We start from the raw sequence: 20,561 nt of genomic DNA on the forward strand, positions 1-20,561 counted from the left end.
TATATGTATTATTAACATAACATATGCACTGATGTGGTCAAATATATGATATAGCCTGTCAAGATATGTTGCATGATTCACAATGGAAATACAATGAAATCATTTTATTTTATTTTGTATTATTACTCTCACAATTTCACACATTTTCAACATATATACTGAGTGATCCTAATGTTTGGTATACTCAGTGTATTTTCTCCATTCTACACTTGACAAGCAGTTCCCTTATTCCACCACTTGGCCCTGTGTGTTGCCCTACGCAGAGTCATAGCTGTGCGTACATTTAAGCACACTCTCAAGCAAACATTCATATTGATAAATCTCACACTTTGTGTGGAAATGATCCCACGCATGGTTTACGCACAGACTTGTCCCTACGCATGATTGATAAATGAGGCCCCTGGACTATACAGACAGAAATCGTATGTTGTATAATCCACCCTGAAGTCTAGGCTCCCTCTGTGGTAAAACACATTGATATGGATGCAAATGAATGCTGAATGGGAGAGACATAAATGGAGAAAAGTGTGTTTATACCAAATTTGCAATTGGTAACATGCCTATTGTGTGAGAGCTAGCCAGTTTAATGGCTTTATACTAATTCCATAGAGTGGATCTCTGATCAAAGGGAAATGAATAATGTGTAGTAGACAATCAAACAGCTGCAGCAGCAGGTAGCCTAGCGGTTGGACCAGTAACCGAAAGGTTGCTGGTTAGAATCCCTGAGCCCGCAAGGTGGAAAAATCTGCTGTTCTACCCTTGAGCAAGGCAATAAACCCACAACAACTGCTCCACGGGCGCCAATGATTGGATTAAATGTGGAAGACACATTTCGGTTGAATGCATTCAGTTGTGCAACTGACTAGGTATCCCCTTTCCCTAAACAGCCATCACAAAGATAAGTATATTCATGCTGCCGATTTACATAAACGTATATTAATTTTGCATAATATTGCATAACATTTACTTATGTAAATGTGACAAAACAGCTGCATTGAGCATTATAAAAGCTTGATGAATATTTGACCTACAAGGGCTCAAATAGAATGTTACACATCACAGCTTTATATACAAATACTTTGTTGACAGGTTTTCAGTAGCATTGTCAGGTTCTTTCCTATGCTGATCTAAAATGTGGACTGATAAAACTATCAATATCCTATACAATGTTTTGTAGTCTAGTCTGGCTACAATAGGATGTTAGTAGATTGACATCACACCTCACTGTCGGTTACAGACTTTTTGAGGCATCAATAAGTTTGATGATTTGCCTAGATCTCACATTTTAATTTCCTCCAAGGGAAATTTGTTTCGAGATATCTGGAACAGATGTTTCCTAAACCAAAGCTGTGTCCTGATTTCATTAACATGTTCTGCCCTTCTCTGAACCCTAGATAGATAGGGATACAGTCAGAAGGCAGTACATTATATCTTCCTTTGTTGCTAAGACAACCAAAGAGGCTAAGCAAACCAAATTGTGACTTCAAACTTTGGGTGGAATCATTCATAATTAATATGGAGTGATAGTAGTGCCAACATAAATGTAATCTGAAGTAATTTAAATATGTTTTCCAAATGTGTGTAAATAGATAGAGAACACTTCTCCAGGAATCAAATAATCGAGAATGATTTAAGTTGAAGCTAAGGTCACTTTTCAATCTCAGAACTCAGCAGATCTTGTGCAGTGTATTTGACTCAGCTCTGTAGAGACGTCTGCTAAGGTGACTGGCTGGGTGACACTCGTTTCAAGGGAAAAGGCTGACATTGTCAAAAGCACACCTGCCCACAGAATTAGCTCACCCCAGTCTACAACTCTAAAATAGAAACTTGCTTGCTGCTTACAAAGAAAAGCCAAACCTTGTCAATGAATGACCCTCAACAAAAGCCAGCGTTAGACGCTGAGGTAACACACTAGACAGTCCAGCTGTTTTCCCCAGTGGCTCAATGTGTTGGCATTGGTAACACTTTATGTTAACTTTCATGGATAAGTATTGTTATTTATAAACTATTACCAACACCTATTTCATTATTTATACAAATGTATAAGCATTTATATGCATTATTCATTAATGTTATTGAAATGTGCTACCTGTATTTGCATGTTATTGCAATGATGATTATAGTCCAATTTGTGTTTCTACATTTTAAATTATAATTCATAATAATTGCAAGTAGGCAAAGAGGAATGTGTTTGCTGACATACTTCTTCTAAAATTATATTGACACTGAACTATTGCCAGTTTTCTTTCAGAAAAAAAAAATTATATATATATATTCAGTGGGGGAAAAAAGTATTTAGTCAGCCACCAATTGTGCAAGTTCTCCCACTTAAAAAGATGAGAGAGGCCTGTAATTTTCATCATAGGTACACGTCAACTATGACAAACAAAATGAGGAAAAAAAATCCAGAAAATCACATTGTAGGATTTTTAATGAATTTATTAGCAAATTATGGTGGAAAATAAGTATTTGGTCAATAACAAAAGTTTCTCAATACTTTGTTATATACCCTTTGTTGGCAATGACACAGGTCAAACGTTTTCTGTAAGTCTTCACAAGGTTTTCACACACTGTTGCTGGTATTTTGGCCCATTCCACCATGCAGATCTCCTCTAGAGCAGTGATGTTTTGGGGCTGTCGCTGGGCAACACAGACTTTCAAGTCCCTACAAAGATTTTCTATGGGGTTGAGAGCTGGAGACTGGCTAGGCCACTCCAGGACCTTGAAATGCTTCTTAGGAAGCCACTCCTTCGTTGCCCGGGCGGTGTGTTTGGGATCATTGTCATGCTGAAAGACCCAGCCACGTTTAATCTTCAATGCCCTTGCTGATGGAAGGAGGTTTTCACTCAAAATCTCACGATACATGGCCCCATTCATTCTTTCCTTTACATGGATCAGTCGTCCTGGTCCCTTTGCAGAAAAACAGCCCCAAAGCATGATGTTTCCACCCCCATGCTTCACAGTAGGTATGGTGTTCTTTGGATGCAACTCAGCATTCTTTGTCCTCCAAACATGACGAGTTGAGTTTTTACCAAAAAGTTATATTTGGGTTTCATCTGACCATATGACATTCTCCCAATCCTCTTCTGGATCATCCAAATGCACTCTAGCAAACTTCAGACGGGCCTTGACATGTACTGGCTTAAGCAGGGGGACACGTCTGGCACTGCAGGATTTGAGTCCCTGGCGGCGTAGTGTGTTACTGATGGTAGGCTTTGTTACTTTGGTCCCAGCTCTCTAAAGGTCATTCACTAGGTCCCCCCGTGTGGTTCTGGGATTTTTGCTCACCGTTCTTGTGATCAATTTGACCCCACGGGGTGAGATCTTGCGTGGAGCCCCAGATCGAGGGAGATTATCAGTGGTCTTGAATGTCTTCCATTTCCTAATAATTGCTCCCACAGTTGATTTCTTCAAACCAAGCTGCTTACCTATTGCAGATTCAGTCTTCCCAGCCTGGTGCAGGTCTACAATTTTGTTCCTGGTGTCCTTTGACAGCTCTTTGGTCTTGGCCATAGTGGAGTTTTGAGTGTGACTGTTTGAGGTTGTGGACAGGTGTCTTTTATACTGATAACAAGTTCAAACAGGTGCCATTAATACAGGTAACGAGTGGAGGACAGAGGAGCCTCTTAAAGAAGAAGTTACAGGTCTGTGAGAGCCAGAAATCTTGCTTGTTTGTAGGTGACCAAATACTTATTTTCCACCATAATTTGCAAATAAATTCATAAAAAATCCTACAATGTGATTTTCTGGAGAAAAAAAATCTCAATTTGTCTGTCATAGTTGACGTGTACCTATGATGAAAATTACAGGCCTCTCATCTTTTTAAGTGGGAGAACTTGCACAATTGGTGGCTGACTAAATACTTTTTCCCCCACTGTATAAATATAATATACAATTCCTTTCTTGTAATACTGTTTATTTTCCAAGATAGATGGCTCAACCCCTGGCTAAATTCAAGGCCCATACACACATAAAAATGTATCGCCGTGATATACCGATAGTTCAGTTTGCTATTATAACAGAACCTCTTTAAATCAATGTTTTCCTGCTTGTCTTAAATGCGGTGGTATGCTCCCCTGTCTGTTTATGTTAGGCAGGGGATGATGATTTACAGGTGTTACATCATTCTTGTAACTGAAGAGTGTTTTTCTACAATGATTAGCAAAGCAGACATGGGCAGACAAGAAATGTTAGACGTCTGCCAACTTAGATGGTCTCGTAGACAGTGATTGTTGTTTAAATGTTTGACCACATTTGCTTTATGGTCGCTTTTCTTCTTCTTGGTATCCTTGAGACAAACTACTTGATGGCGGGGCTTTTGAGGTAGAGGGAGAAGATCGCTGTAACTATTGACAGCTTACTATATATTTTTATTTATATACACTCAGATTTATATTGTGACAATGCAGTCTGCTGCACCATTAATGCACAACATTTAAGTGTCCCTTTTGATAACTGACAATATATTGTACTAGGCTGATTTAATACACATATGAACAATGTTCTGAGATTTTTATTGTTGTTGTTAACCCACTCTCTTTCCTGGAAAACCTCTCATTTTCAACCGCTGAGTCTCTGAGTATACTGCTATACTGAATATAAAAAAGATGCATATTTAGGAACATCAGAACATTGTCATCATTGTTAGTCTGTATCTCCCCCTCTCTCAGTGAGATCATGGAGGCCTCCGCAAAAAACAGAAAAAGCTCTTCTGTATAATACCTGTAAACAACTCTTTTATAAAAACATCCGGTGCTTGACTTGGACTGATATACAGTAGGTGCCGGTACTGTTTACATTTGGGTGCAGGAGCTCCACAATACTTTTGAGCTTATATTCGAGGTGTCGGTACTCAGCTCCGGTGAGCTCCTGTCCATTAAATGAAATTTGCCTCTGATTTCGCACAATAGCATACACAAAGCCATCAGATTACGCCTGCATCATAATTAATGGTTTGAAGTTAGGTTGCTGAAAATAGGTGTAATGCTTGATTTCTGAAATGTCTGGAATTTACAGACAAATAATTTCACTTATAATTCACTGTATCACAATTCTGAAGTTTACATACACTAAGTTGACTGTGCCTTTAAACAGCTTTGAAAATTCGAGAAAATGATGTCATGGCTTTAGAAGCTTCTGATAGGCTAATTGACATCTTTTGAGTCAATTGGAGGTGTACCTGTAGATGTATTTCAAGGCCTACCTTCAAACTCAGTACATCTTTGCTTGACATCATGGGAAAATCAAAAGCAATCAGCCAAGACCTCCAAAAAAGATTTGTAGACCTCCACAATTCTGGTTCATCCTTAGGAGCAATTTCAAAACACGTGAAGGTACCACATTCATCTGTACAAACAATAACACACAAGTATAAACACCATGGGACCACGCAGCCATCATACCACTCAGGAAGGAGACAAGTTCTGTCTCCTAGAGATGGACGTACTTTGGTGCGAAAAGTGCAAATCAATCCCAGAACAACAGCAAAGGACCTTGTGAAGATGCACCACCTGGCGCCCGACCAGGATAATCTGGGTGTGAGGTATAGATGAGAGACATACCTTCCTTTCTACACCCCGGGTCAAAAGGTGAAGCCCGGCGACGGTTGGCTTGGGACTGGGTCCTGTCGGAGTCATGAAGAAGGGCATCCCGGGCCTTCCTCCAGGTACGGTGACAATGGCGCAGATGGTCCTGGACAGAGGGAACTGCAACCTCAACGTCTTGGGCGGTTGGTAACCCAGAGCACACTCGAAGAGTGACATACCTGACGAGGAATTGGTGAGGGTAAACCTGGCGGATACGGGACTCGATCTCCCAGGTGACGGCGGCAACGAAGCAGGTGGATGGCACAATGGCTTCTGGCTCGGTACCTGTGTTGTCAGTGGTGAACTGGCGAGAGAGGGCATCAGGCTTGGTATTCTTCGAACCAGGGCGATAAGTGAGTGTGAAATTGAATCTACCGAAGAACAAGGCCCACCTGGCTTGCCGGAAGTTCAGACGTTTGGCGGTCTGGATGTAGGACAGGTTTTTATGGTCAGTCAACACAATGAAGGGGGTTACAGAGCCCTCCAGCCAGTGACGCCATTCCTCCAGAGCCAGCTTAACTGCCAGAAGTTCCCAGTGTCATGACTTGCCCTCATGGATTGAGGATCAAACATTCCTGCTAGGCAAAGGTTTGAACACCCCCTTTCCTGGGGGCCAGTTTTATGACTTAACAGCCGGTGATAAATAGTTTGCAGAAAAGTACTCCATTTGGTCTCTAGTATGGGAAGAAAGAATTTCCCTGTGAGACAAAGGAAGTCTTCCCGCCAAGACTCCAACATCCAAAAGTGGTTAATGAAACAACATTCCTACTTAAAAGAATGTGGGAAATGATCAGTGGGGATCTAAAGAACAATCATGTCATATTGTTTATTATTTTGTGATGTCATTAAGGATGGTATCATGTAATAACTAACTCGGAAAGTGTACACATTCTATCAAATTTACATCAAAATGTTGTATAAAATATATGATTAAGTACGAGAGTATTTTGGTGAAGATAGGAATGTGATTTTAGTCTTCTAATGAGATAATAGTGTTTCATATAAACTATGCACAGTGACTAGCCATGCCCCGAGTGACATCAGAGATTGTGTAAACACCCCACTGAGACTGTGCCACCACCCCACTGAAAACACTGCTACTCCTACTGCTCTCTCCTCGTCTGACCATGTGTTCTCGCATACCCCGAGAGCATCTGGTCAGCGGGGTGGTGACACAGGAATCCTCATCTCTCCCAAGTGGACATTCTCTCTTTTTCTCCTGACCCATCTGTCTATCTCCTCATATTAATTCCATGCTGTCACAGTCACTAGCCCATTTAAGCTTAACATCCTTGTCATTTATCGCCGTCCAGGTTCCCTTGGAGAGTTCATCATTGAGCTTGACACCTTGATAAGTTCCTTTCCTGAGGATGGCTCACCCCTCACAGTTCTGGGGGACTTCAACCTCCCTACGTCTACCTTTGACTCATTTCTCTCTTCCTCCTTCTTTCCACTCCTCTCCTCTTTTGACCTCACCCTCTCACCGTCCCCCCCTACTCACAAGGCAGGCAATACGCTTGACCTCATTTTTACTAGATGCTGTTCTTCTACTAATCTATCACTATCACCTCTTCCCTCTGCTCAATCCTTCTCCCTCCAATCTCCTGATTCTGCCTCCTCAACCCTCCTCTCCTCCCTTTCTGCATCCTTTGCCGGCTCGGTCCTCCCCTCCAGCTCCGTGGCTTGATGACTCATTGCGAGCTCACAGAACAGGGCTCCGGGCAGCCGAGCAGAAATGGAGGAAAACTAGACTCCCTGCGGACCTGGCATCTTTTCACTCCCTCCTCTCTACATTTTCTTCTTCTGTTTCTGCTGCTAAAGCCACTTTCTACCATTCTAAATTCCAAGCATCTACCTCTAACCGTAGGAAGCTCTTTGCCACCTTCTCCTCCCTGCTGAATCCTCCTCCCCCTCCCCCCTCCTCCCTCTCTGTGGATGACTTCGTCAACCATTTTGAAAAGAAGGTTGACGACATCCGATCCTCGTTTGTTAAGTCAAATGACACTGCTGGTCCTGCTCACACTGCCCTACCCTATGCTTTGACTTCTTTCTCCTCTCTCTCCAGATAAAATCTTGCGACTTGTGACGGCCGGCTGCCCAACAACCTGCCCGCTTGACCCTATCCCCTCCTCTCTTCTCCAGACCATCTCCGGTGACCTTCTCCCTTACCTCACCTCGCTCATCAACTCATCCTTGACCGCTGGCTATGTCCCTTCCGTCTTCAAGAGAACGAGAGTTGCACCCCTTCTCAAAAAACCAACACTCGATCCCTCTGTCAACAACTACAGACCAGTATCCCTTCTTTCTTTTCTCTCAAACTCTTGAGCGTGCCGTCTTTAGCCAACTCTCTTGTTATCTCTCTCAGAATGACCTTCTTGATCCAAACCAGTCAGGTTTCAAGACTGGTCATTCAACTGAGACTGCTCTTCTCTGTGTCACAGAGGCTCTCCGCACTGCTAAAGCTAACTCTCTCTCCTCTGCTCTTGTCCTTCTAGACCTGTCTGCTGCCTTTGATACTGTGAACCATCAGATCCTCCTCTCCACCCTCTCCGAGCTGGGCATCTCCAGCGCGGCTCACTCTTGGATTGCGTCTTACCTGACCGGTCGCTCCTACCAAGTGGCGTGGCGAGAAGCTGTCTCCGCACCACGTGCTCTCACCACTGGTGTCCCCCAGGGCTCAGTTCTAGGCCCTCTCCTATTCTCGCTATACACCAAGTCACTTGGCTCTGTCATATCCTCACATGGCCTCTCCTATCATTGCTACGCAGACGACACACAACTAATCTTCTCCTTTACCCCTTCTGATAACCAGGTGGCAAATCGCATCTCTGCATGTCTGGCAGACATATCAGTGTGGATGACGGATCACAACCTCAAGCTGAACCTTGGCAAGATGGAGCTGCTCTTCCTCCCGGGGAAGGACTGCCCGTTCCATGATCTCGCCATCACGGTTGACAACTCCGTTGTGTCCTCCTCCCAGAGTGCGAAGAGCCTTGGCGTGACCCTGGACAACACCCTGTCGTTCTCCGCTAACATCAAGGCGGTGACCCGATCCTGTAGGTTCATGCTCTACAACATTCGGAGAGTACGACCCTGCCTTACACAGGAAGCGGCACAGGTCCCAATCCAGGCACTTGTCATCTCCCGTCTGGATTACTGCAACTCGCTGTTGGCTGGGCTCCCTGCCTGTGCCATTAAACCCCTACAACTCATCCAGAATGCCGCAGCCCGTCTGGTGTTCAAGCTTCCCAAGTTCTCTCATGTCACCCTGCTCCTCCGCACACTCCACTGGCTTCCAGTTGAAGCTCGCATCTGCTACAAGACCATGGTGCTTGCCTACGGAGCTGTGAGGGGAACGGCACCTCCGTACCTTCAGGCTCTGATCAGTCCCTACACCCAAACGAGGGCATTGCGTTCATCCACCTCTGGCCTGCTGGCCCCCCTACCTCTGCGGAAGCATAGTTCCCGCTCAGCCCAGTCAAAACTGTTCGCTGCTCTGGCACCCCAATGGTGGAACAAGCTCCCTCACGACGCCAGGACAGCAGAGTCACTCACCACCTTCCGGAGACACTTGAAACCCCACCTCTTTAAGGAATACCTGGGATAGGATAAAGTAATCCTTCTACCCCCCCCCCCCCAAAAAAAATGGTAAAGTGGTTATCCCACTGGCTATAATTTGTATGTCGCTCTGGATAAGAGTGTCTGCTAAATGGCATAAATGTAAAATGTAAATGATAGAACACCCCTTTTACCCAGAGTAAAATGGCAGCCATCTTCTCCGGCGCCATCTCTTAGGAGAAGCAGATGGGGGACTATCTCTCCCACACCGCCGTGGCCCAGGAAAGCGCTGCTACACGGATGCAGCCAATCAGAAAGGAAATCTTGGCCCCTTTGCTAGCATAAGAGTAGGGCTGTTGCTCAAATATTGTACCAAAAGGGCTCTGCAAGCTCCGAGGTTGCCATCGTAATGCTCGGGAGTCAGAACAAACTGCTCCCGGTGCGGGGGAGAAGGACTTGGAACTGGTTGTGAGCTCTGTGCGAAGGGTCGGCCCTGCAGGTCAGACAGGCTCTGGGAAGATTCCTTGATTTGCTCCAGAAGGGTCTTCAGGGCATGGTTATGTTGCTCGAGCAAGGCGCCTTGGCCGACGAGGGTTTGGTGGAGAGTAGCAAAGTCTGCTGGGTTCATCTCTTTGGCCAGATCATACTGTTAGGCAGAGTGGAACATGGGAACCCAATTGCAGACTCAGACGAGGAGACTGGGATGAAGTAACCAAGGTATTTATTGAAACACAGGGGGACGATGGAGTGCAGGTCAGGGGAAACTGCTGGTAACCAGGTGCGGAGGGTGAGCCTGGAGCGTGGGGGGTTGAGACAGGGTGAGCAGGTCCGTAGGGGAATCCAAGGAAGTGGTAGAGTGGGGAATCCAAGACAGAGTAGCGGGATGATGAGGCGTGGGACTGGAGACAGGGACCAGAGTCAGAGCGGGCAGAACTGTAGCGGCGAGGAAAACAGCGTCAGGCAAGGAAAACAGGCACAACAGAATAGTAACGAATGGCTAGAACCGTAGACTGACTGAGCAGAGATTACGATCTGGAAGTGTAGAAGTGGCAGGACTGAGTATTTGTAGAGGTCTTGATTATGGAACAGGTTGCAGCTGGTGGGGATCTGCTCTGACTCCAGCACACCTGTCTCCGCCCACACAATCACACACACACACAGAGAGAGAGAGAGGGAGAGGGAGAAGGAGAGAGTACTGGGGGAGTGGCGGCAGGTCAAGTAGACACAGGATGAGCAGTAGAGGGCGTTGCAGGAGCAGATGTGACAAGAACAGCTCAAATAAGCAAAGAGAAACAATAGTCCATTATGACTTTAAGACATGAAGGTCAGTCAATATGGAACATTTCAAGAACTTTGAACGTTTCTTCAAGTGCAGTCGCAAAAACCATCAAGCGCTATGATGAAACTGTATCACATGAGGACTGCCACAGGAATGGAACACCCAGAGTTACCTCTGCTGCAGAGGATAACTTCATTAGAATTGCAGCCCAAATAAATGCTTCACAGTGTTCAAGTCACAGACACATCTCAACATCAACTGCTCAGAGGGGACTGTGTGAATCAGGCCCTCATGGTCGAATTGCTGCAAAGAAACCACTACTAATCACAACCCTCATCATCACAACTATCAACAAATCCATCACAACAGATTCAATGTGCAACTGTACTCTCATGCTGCAATGAAATTAGCTATCATCTGCCTAGCTTTCTTGTTGGGCAAGATTAAACAAAAACCGGAGATCTCTCTCGCCTCTATGTAAGTGGTACAATAGATCAATAGGGGGTAGTGAAGAAGAAGAAGAAGAAGAAGAAGAAGAAGAAGAAGAAGAAGAAGAAGAAGAAGAAGAAGAAGAAGAAGAAGAAGAAGAAGAAGAAGAAGAAGAAGAAGAAGAAGAAGAAAGAAGAAAGAAGAAAGAAGAAAGAAGAAAGAAGAAGGAATAAGAAGGAAGAAGAAGAAGGAAGAAGAAGAAAAACCACCTACCACTGTCTGCTTGTTGACCTGGATGACCTTGTCTCCAGCGTGGATCCTGTGTGTTCTGTCTGCCGGAGACTGGAGGACCGAGGGTGATATATAGAGGATGAGCATATAGACATCACAGGAGTTCATTCACCCTGACTGGGTCATTCCAGACCATCTTGGACTACTACTATCAGAACGGATTGGATGCTCACATGTTCTGTGGTTCCAGTGATGACGTGAAGCCCGTCGTAGGTGGATTTGATATACATCCCCTGAGAAGACACAGGACAACATAAGGAAGAAGCAATCAATCTCAGAGACGGAGAAATCAAACAGTACATCTAGCTTGGGCTGATCATGTAAGAATTGTCTCTAATTTCAAGTATAAATCTGCTTTGTATTTGGCACCCTGTTTCCTATATATTGCACTACTTTTGACCTGATCCCTATGGGCCCTGGTCAGGGGTAGTGCACTATATAGGGTATAGGGTGCCACTTGGGACGCATGCTAACTCTTCTAACCAGTCCTTCTCCAGGTCTGATGTTGGTGATGTGGACCTCCTCCAGACAGGCCATCTGACTCTTGTGAGGGTCGGAAGTCATCCTCATCGTCTGCTCACAGATCACGTTCAGAGCCACAGACAGGAATGGAAAATATAACAGAATACACTCAGCTACAATGTCTCATAACACCAATAGATTTCACTGGACTATATAAATAAATAAATAAAAAGAAACCACTTCTAATGGACACCAATAAGAAGAAGAGACTTGCTTGGGCCAAGAAACACGAGCAATGGACGTTAGACCGGTGGAAATGTGTCCTTTGGTCTGGAGTCCAAATTTTAGATTTTGGTGTCTTGTGAGACATGGTGTGGATGAACGGATGATCTCCGCATGTCTAGTACAACCGTAAAGCATGGAGGAGAAGGTGTTATGGTGTGGGGGTGCTTTGCTAGTGACACTGTCAGTGATTTATTTGGCTACCACAGCATTCTGCAGCGATATGCCATCCCTTCTGGTTGGGACTATCATTTTTTTTTTTGACAGGACAATGACCCAACACACCTCCAGGCTGTGTAAGGGTTATTTTACCAAGAAGGAGAGTGATGGAGTGCTGCATCAGATGACCTGGCCTCCACAATCCCCTGACCTCAACCCAATTGAGATGGTTTGGGATGAGTCGGACGGCAGAGTGAAGGAAAAGCAGCCAACAAGTGCTCAGCATATGTGGGAACTCCTTCCAGACTGTTGGAAAAGCATTCCAGGTGAAGCTGGTTGAGAGAATGCCAAGAGTGTGCAAAGCTGTCATCAAGGAAAAGTGTGGCTATTTGAAGAATCTCAAAAACAAAATATATTTTGATTTATTTAACACTTCTTTGGTTACTACATGATTCCATATGTGTTATTTCATAGTTTTGATGTCTTGACTATTATTCTACAATGTAGAAAATGGTAAAAATAAAGAAAAACAGTTGTAGGAGTAGGTGTGTCCAAACTTTTGACTGGTACTGTATTTTAACTCTAGTCAACCAATTCAATAATTTCATTAAATATGTCACTTTATTAAACAAGGCAGTTCATACATTCTCATAGATCATTATATAATGTTAGCATCCTATAATATGGGAAGTGGAAGCAAGGGGTGAGGGTGTGCATTTCTTAAGATTGACATCAATGTTCAAGCATCTACAGGAGTAGACACACATACATGAACACATATAGCCTACCCATATAAATACATAAACATCCAGGGCCGGTGCCCCGTACACAGACCAGGCCCAGCCCCGGGCCGAAAAAGCACAACCAAAGAAGGTTTCCAGTTAGAGTGCTTCCTGGCGCAGGACCAGGACCAATCCATGTCCGGAAAACCGGCCCTCAGGCATCCACACATCAAACCTCAGTTATTAGAAGAGATGGGCATCAGAAGTCAGGCCTATAATTGCATCCCACATCATGTTACCACGTAATTAAAATACAGGACAGGTTTTCCAACATAAGTGTGTCAAGATAAGTTCTTATCCACATTTCCTCTGACACAACATCAATATTCTTCCAATTCAGTGACGTTTAGCACACATACACGAAAGCGACATCAACTTATTACATTTACATTTACATTTTTTGTCATTTAGCAGACGCTCTTATCCAGAGCGACTTACAGTTAGTGAGTGCATACATTTTCATACTGTCCCCCCTGGCCCCCCGTGGGAAACTAACCCACAACCTTGGCGTTGCAAGCGCCATGCTCTACCGACTGAGCTACACAGGGCTTATTTTGTTTTTCATCTCCTTGGAAGTTTCCAAGATGATTCAATAGACATATCACTGGGTCCAAAGGGAATGATATTCCGGTAATGGCTGAAACTGATTTCTATACCATGGATTAGTATCAGATTAATTTAGTCAAATTCCATATCATATGTATAAATCATCCATTGCCCCCACTACAGTGCCAACATTTGTCAGACACCTTCACTTTCAATGACTTCAATTTCCTAGGTGTGAGATTCAAATTTCTGCAGGTTGTTGAAGGATTCACTGGTTTCTGTTATGGTCTGTCCTCTGATTACCCTATTTGGTCCTCTGGTTACCTTATTTAGAGGCAAGTCTAACCTGACAAAAGGGATAGGCAAATGAATTTGAGACAGGCATTTTCATGAAGGCGATTACATTAAAGGTTTCGTAAGACACCAAACATCTTCCATAGTCCTGCTAGAATTCCATTTGGAGCTAATACAGTGATGATTATACTTTTTCACTTATGGTTTGTAACATTTTCGCAGAAATGTTATTTATTAATTAATTTATTCTGAACAGAATTGGACACAATTGTTTTTCCAGATATATGTTTCAGGAGAAAAGTGGACACCCAAATCATTCTCCCAGCACAGTGCTACACCTTGGCATGCAGAGGATCTGGAGTTATTAAGGAATTTATAAAGTTAACTACTTATGTGTTTTTTGGACTTAAGAATTCCAATACATTTGATTTCCAATCTACTCACCCACATGTTTTGAAAAATTTGACCTTATTTGTAAGTAGAGTAGGAAGTCTTTAGTAGGTAAATTGAATTAATTTCTGAGTTGTTCAAACAATCTCATATTGTTGTCATCAAAGAAATCAGAATCCATGGAAATGGCAGCTCATCAGCCTGATTGCAAAAAAACTCCTAAATGGTTTCCTCGCCCCATCCCCTTTCTGTCATTACTACTGATAAGTTATAGAACTTGATAGGTCTACACCAGACCTAGAGTGCCAGATGGGTGGGATTTGCACTTTTGGGACTATTCCATCAGTTGCACCAGGTAATCTAACCAAGCCTATTTGAAGCATCCATGATGGATCGATTAGGCTTGCTGAGCTCCTTCCATCAGATGTATGATTTGGGTAGTTAAAGACCATTTTGTTTGAGAGTGGGAGGTGTATAATGAGGGGTTGGTGGCTGCTGAGTGTTAAATGAAGGAAGGGGTGGATGACAGTGAGGTCGGGACATCAGTACTGACTCCAGCGATCTGAAGCTAATATGGATGATGACGCACATGATGAGTGGTGACCTGCCAACGTCACCGTAGGTGTCCATCTTTATCACAGCGGCTGCTTGCCAGTGAGGTGGCCATATGTCACTAAGCACACGGATGGATCAGCACAGCCTGTGCCCTCTGAGGGTACAGCCCACCCACCCAGCACAGAGGCCTGAGGTCTGTTCAGGAGGGTGAAACGTTGTAGAACTTAAAAAACAAAACAGAGCACACCGAATTCTACAAAATAATGTTCCCTACAACATTCTGAACATTTTATCACATTGTTTGTTGTGGTTTGTGTACTGGCCAGTACCATTTCAACTTAAAATAAAAACTGTAATTTGGAACTTACCTCTGACTCACTGGTGTCTGTGTTGGTGTGGCCTGTAATCCTAGAACCTGAAAGGAAAATACATATGTTTAGTAAATGTTACAAACCATAAGTGAAAAAGTATAATCATCACTGTATTAGCTCCAAATGGAATTCTAGCAGGACTATGGAAGATGTTTGGTGTCTTACGAAACCTTTAATGTAATCGCCTTCATGAAAATGCCTGTCTCAAATTCATTTGCCTATCCCTTTTGTCAGGTTAGACTTGCCTCTAAATAGGGTAACCAGAGGACCAAATATGGTAACCAGAGGACCAAATAGGGTAATCAGAGGACAGAACATAATAGAAACCAGTGAATCCTTCAACAACCTGCAATTCATTGCTAGACACTGTGATGCTTAGGCTACAAGCTGTGATGTACACGGTGAATGTCAGTGTGTATAACAATGCTATGTTACAGCTTTCTGAGCTATGTTAATTCAGTGCGGTATGTTTTTTTTTAGGGCAGTCCTCTTGGAATTGCTTCTCAGAGTTTTAAGATTTTTTTCTTAATGACTTCCCTGAGGAAGGAAGACACAATGCAGATTAGTTCATCCCTGGCCCATAGGGCTCTGGTAAAAAAAAGTAGTGCACTATGTAGGGCATAGGGTGCCATTTGGGACGCATTCCAAGTCTTTTATTCCTCAGAACAATTAACCAATGGGATAGTCTATAGAAGTACATTAATAGCTTTTGAAAGAAAGATACTGTCTGTTCTGGGGCTTTTTTTCTTTGCTGCGGCAGTTGTTGTTGCAGTGGAAATTGAATCTTTTTATAGAATCTTGGGTTAGAACTGATGAATAAACCATATTATGCCATTCATTTCTAAGGCAGAAAGAATGATTGTCCAATAGACATATATTATGTATGACTGTGAGACGTTGGAGGGGGTGGTGCGAGGCGTGGGAGGGGGTGGTGGGAGGAAGGTAATTTGTCAAAGGTGTAGACCAGGTTTACAGTTCATGAGTATTCAGGCTTCGGCACATATTTAGACCTGGCTTAGTTGACTAATTGGGTTCAAGCACAGGTGCAGACTTTGTAGGTATGTAAATTGGAGCTGAAGTACAGGTGCAGACCTGGTTTGTATGATTATTGGGGCTGACATGTAGCAGTAGACCTGTTTTTAGGGGAGTTATCAATATTGGGTTAGACGTGCAGGTGACACCTGGTCTGTAAGAATATTGAGGCTGAAGCATAGCTGTGGGGAGTAGTGGGTGCTGTTTTAAAATATATATATATTTTATTTATACATTTTTTTCAAAGGGAGGTGCTGAAAGAAAATATGCCCGGCCCTACAGACTGATCAACTAAACAGCACTATTAAAGGCCATGTGCACTACATTTGTATAAAATTTCAGCTTTTATTTCTTTCATCACATTCCAAGTGGGTCAGACATTTACATACAGTCAATTAGTATTTGGTAGCATTGCCTTTAAATTGTTTAACTTGGGTCAAACGTGTCGGGTAGCCTTCCACAAGCTTCCCACAATAAGTTGGGTGAATTTTGGCCAATTCCTCCTGACAGAGCTGGTGTAACGGAGTCAGGTTTGTAGGCCTCCTTGCTCGCACACGCTTTTTCAGTTCTGCCCACAAATGTTCTATAGGATTGAGGTCAGGGCGTTGTGATGGCCACTCCAATACCTTGACTTTGTTGTCCTTAAGCCATTTTGCCACAACTTTGGAAGTATGCTTGGGGTCATTGTCCATTTGGAAGACCCATTTGCGACCAAGCTTTAACTTTCTGACTGATGTCTTTAAATGTTGCTTCAATATATATCTATATCATTTTCCTTCCTCATGATGCCATCTATTTTGTGAAGTGCACCAGTCCCTCCTGCAGCAAAGCACCCCCACAGCATGATGCTGCCACCCCCGTGCTTCACGGTTGGGATGGTGTTCTTCGGCTTGCAACCGACCCCCTTTTTCCTCCAAACATAACGATGGTCATTATGACCAAACAGTTCTATTTTTGTTTCAGAGGACATTTATCCAAAAAGTACGATCTTTGTCCCCATGTGCAGTTGCAAACCGTAGTCTAGCTTTTTTATGGTGGTTTTGGAGCAGTGGCTTCTTCCTTGATGAGCGGCCTTTCAGGTTATGTCGATATAGGACTTGTTTTATTGTGTATATAGATACTTTTGAACCTGTTTCCTCCAGCATCTTCACAAGGTCCTTTGCTGTTGTTCTGGGATTGATTTGCACTTTTCGCACCAAAGTACGTTCATCTCTAAGAGACAGAATGCGTCTCCTTCCTGAGCGGTATGGCGGCTGCGTGGTCCCATGGTGTTGATACTTGCGTACTATTGTTTGTACAGATGAACGTGGTAACTTCATTAGTTTGGAAATTGCTCCCAAGGATGAACCAGAATTGTGGAGGTGTACCATTTTTTTTTCAGAAGTCTTGGCTGATTTATTTAGATTTTCCCATGATGTCAAGCAAAGAGGCACTGAGTTTGAAGGTAGGCCTTGAAATACATCCACAGGTACACCTCCAATTGACTCAAATGATGTCAATTAGCCTATCAGAAGCTTCTAAAGCCATGACATCATTTTCCTGAATTTTCCAAGCTGTTTAAAGGCACAGTCAACTTTGTGTATGTAAACTTCTGACCCACTGGAATTGTGATACAGTGAATTATAAGTGAAATAATCTGTCTGTAAACAAGTGTTGGAAAAATTCCTTGTGTCATGCACAAAGTAGATGTCCTAACCGACTTGCCAAAACTATAGTTTGTTAACAAGAAATGTGTGGAGTGGTTGAAAAACAAGTTTTAATTACTCCAACCTAAGCGTATGTAAACTTCTGACTTCAACTGTATGAAATCATGTAGTAACCAAAAAAGTGTTAAACAAATCAAAATATATTTTAAATTTGAGATTCTTCAAATAGCCACCCTTTGCCTTGATGACAGCTTTGCACACTCTTGGCATTCTCTCAACCAGCTTCACCTGGAATGCTTTTCCAACAGTTTTGAAGGAGTTCCCACATATGCTGAGCACTTGTTAGCTGCTTTTCTTTACTCTGCGATCCAACTCATCCCAAACCATCTCAATTGGGTTGAGGTCGGGGGATTGTTGAGGCCAGGTCATCTGACGCAGCACTCCATCACTCTCCTTCTTGGTAAAATAGCCCTTACACATCCTGGAGGTGTGTTGGGTCATTGTAAGCACCGCCACACCTCTTCCTCCATGCTTTACGGTGGGAAATACACATGCAGAGATCATCCGTTCACCTACTCTGCGTCGCACAAAGACGACACGGCGGTTGGAACCAAAAATCTCCAATTTGGACTCCAGACCAAAGGACACATTTCCACCGGTCTAATGTCCATTGCTCATGTTTCTTGGCCCAAGCAAGTCTCTTCTTATTATTGGTGTCCTTTAGTAGTGGTTTCTTTGCAGCAATTCGACCATGAAGGCCTGATTCACACAGTCTCCTCTGAACAGTTGATGTTGAGATGTGTCTGTTACTTGAACTCTGTGAAGCATTGATTTGGGCTGTACTTTTTGAGGCTGGTAAATCTAATGAACGTATCCTCTGCAGCAGAGGTAACTCTGGGTCTTCCATTCCTGTGGCGGTCTCATGAGAGCCAGTTTCATCATAGCGCTTGATGGTTTTTGCGACTGCACTTGAAGAAACTTTCAAAGTTCTTGACATTTTCTGTATTGACTGACCTTCATGTCTTGCCATAATATGGACTTTTACCAAAGAGGACTATCTTCTGTATACCCACCCTACCTTGTCACAACACAACTGATTGGCTCAAACGCATTAAGAAGGAAATAAATTCCAGAAATTAACTTTTAACAAGGCACACCTGTTAATTGAAATGCATTCCAGATGACTACCTCATGAAGCTGGTTGAGAGAATGCCAAGCGTGTGCAAAGATGTCATCAAGGCAAAGGGTGGCTATTTGAAGAATCTCAAATATATCATGTATTTTGATTTGTTTAACACTTTTTTGGTTACTACATGATTCCATATGTGTTATTTCATAGTTTTGATTTCTTCACTATTATTCTACAATGTAAAAATAAAGACAAACCCTTGAATGAGTAGGTGTGTTCAAACTTTTGACTGGTAGTGTGTATATATCTGGGCTGCCCAACCCTCCTCCTGGAGATCTACTGTCCTGTAGGTTTTCAGTCCAACCCTAATTTAGCATATCCGATTCAGATAGTTAAGGTCTCGTTGAGCAGCTAATAAGTAGAATCAGGTGTGTTAAATTAGGGTTGGACTGAAAACCCACAGGACTGTAGATCTCCAGGAAGAGGGTTGGGCACCACTGGTATATATACACTACCAGATAGGGGCCTAATTAATTTATTTAAATTGACTGATTTCTTTATGTGAACTGTAACTCAGTAAAATTGTTGCGTTTATGTTTTTGTTCAGTATAGATACTTCAAATACTGCCTGAGACACCTTTGCGATTTGTCTCTGTACTCAATACAAAAACACTATTTGTAAAGGTGTTATTTTTTCATATGTACAGTGTGGAGAACAAGTATTTGATACACTGCCGATTTTGGCAGGTTTTCCTACTTACAAAGCATCTAGAGGTCTGTAATTTTTATCATAGGTACACTTAAACTGTGAGAGACGGAATCTAAAACAAACATCCAGAAAATCACATTGTATGATTTTTAAGTAATTAATTTGCATTTTATTACATGACATAAGTATTTGATACATCAGAAAAGCAGAACTTAATATTTGGTACAGAAACCTTTGTTTGCAATTACAGAGATCATACGTTTCCTGTAGGTCTTGACCAGGTTTGCACACACTGCAGCAGGGATTTTGGCCCACTCCTCCATACAGACCTTCTCCAGATCCTTCAGGTTTCGGGCTGTCGCTGGGCAATACGGACTTTCAGCTCCCTCCAAAGATTTTTTGGGTTCAGGTCTGGAGACTGGCTAGGCCACTCCAGGACCTTGAGATGCTTCTTACGGAGCCACTCCTTAGTTGCCCTGGCTGTGTGTTTTGGGTCGTTGTCATGCTGGAAGACCCAGCCACGACCGATCTTCAACGCTCTTACTGAGGGAAGGAGGTTGTTGGCCAAGATCTCGCGATACATGGCCCCATCCATCCTCCCCTCAATACGGTGCAGTCGTCCTGTCCCCTTTGCAAAAAAGCATCCCCAAAGAATGATGTTTCCACCTCCATGCTTCACGGTTGGGATGGTGTTCTTGGGGTTGTACTCATCCTTCTTCTTCCTCCAAACACGGCGAGTGGAGTTTAGACAAAAAAGCTATATTTTTGTCTCATCAGAAAACATGACCTTCTCCCATTCCTCCTCTGGATCATCCAGATGGTCATTGGCAAACTTCAGACGGGCCTGGACATGCGCTGGCTTGAGCAGGGGGGCCTTGCGTGCGCTGCAGGATTTTAATCCATGACGGCGTAGTGTGTTACTAATGGTTTTCTTTGAGACTGTGGTCCCAGCTCTCTTCACGTCATTGACCAGGTCCTGCCGTGTAGTTCTGGGCTGATCCCTCACCTTCCTCATGATCATTGATGCCCCACGAGGTGAGATCTTGCATGGAGCCCCAGACC

Source organism: Coregonus lavaretus (genome assembly GCF_964263955.1).
Source record: "Coregonus lavaretus genome assembly, chromosome: 28".
NCBI classification, from domain to species: domain Eukaryota; kingdom Metazoa; phylum Chordata; class Actinopteri; order Salmoniformes; family Salmonidae; genus Coregonus; species Coregonus lavaretus.